This window comes from Hakea prostrata, unplaced genomic scaffold, assembly GCF_041222555.1.
Source record: "Hakea prostrata isolate BN-2017 unplaced genomic scaffold, UWA_Hpros_2 contig_40, whole genome shotgun sequence".
NCBI classification, from domain to species: Eukaryota; Viridiplantae; Streptophyta; class Magnoliopsida; order Proteales; family Proteaceae; genus Hakea; species Hakea prostrata.
In genome coordinates, this window is record NW_028291159.1 from 267,541 (window position 1) to 268,203 (window position 663).

Here is a 663-nt window from a genome sequence, read left to right on the forward strand (position 1 = left end):
TTTGATACTCTGATTATATCTATTATTCTGATTCATTTATGATTCATTCTTTCTTTATTGGATCTATGATTTATCTTCCGCACTTTTATTATGATTGTTCATGATTGTGTTATTGTTTATGTGGGAGGTTGATCACTCGATACCTGATCTTCGGGCTGTGGATCACACTCTCGGGTATGCCAGATAGGGTACCGGCTGGGAGGGCGTGACACTTGATGCGTATGTAAAAGCCCATAAGGTTTAAAGCCCATTTGATCCTCCAAATCCCTGATTATTCCTTACTGCCTGCCTTGGTCGACTGACTGGTTGAGTGGGCCACTCGACCAAGCACTCGACCAAAGGAAGGTGAAATCCGAGAAATTGTAATTTTAGGGTTTTTCACTCTTATTTAAACACTACTTCGTATTTCTTTGTTACGGCTGCCTCCTAAACACTTTGTGAACGTGAGAACACCTCTCCGAAACTCTCTTTGGTGATTTCGAAGATTCCTCTGCAGATCTGAAACCTCTCTTCTTTGTTCTTACAATTCAAGGTTAGTATCTCTTCTGAATTATTAATTCTCTTTTCTTGATCTTGTTCTTGATTGAGATCAGGAAGTAGATGATGCATCCTTGCAACCATCCCTTCGTGATCTCCTTCGTTTCTTTGAGATCTATGATCATC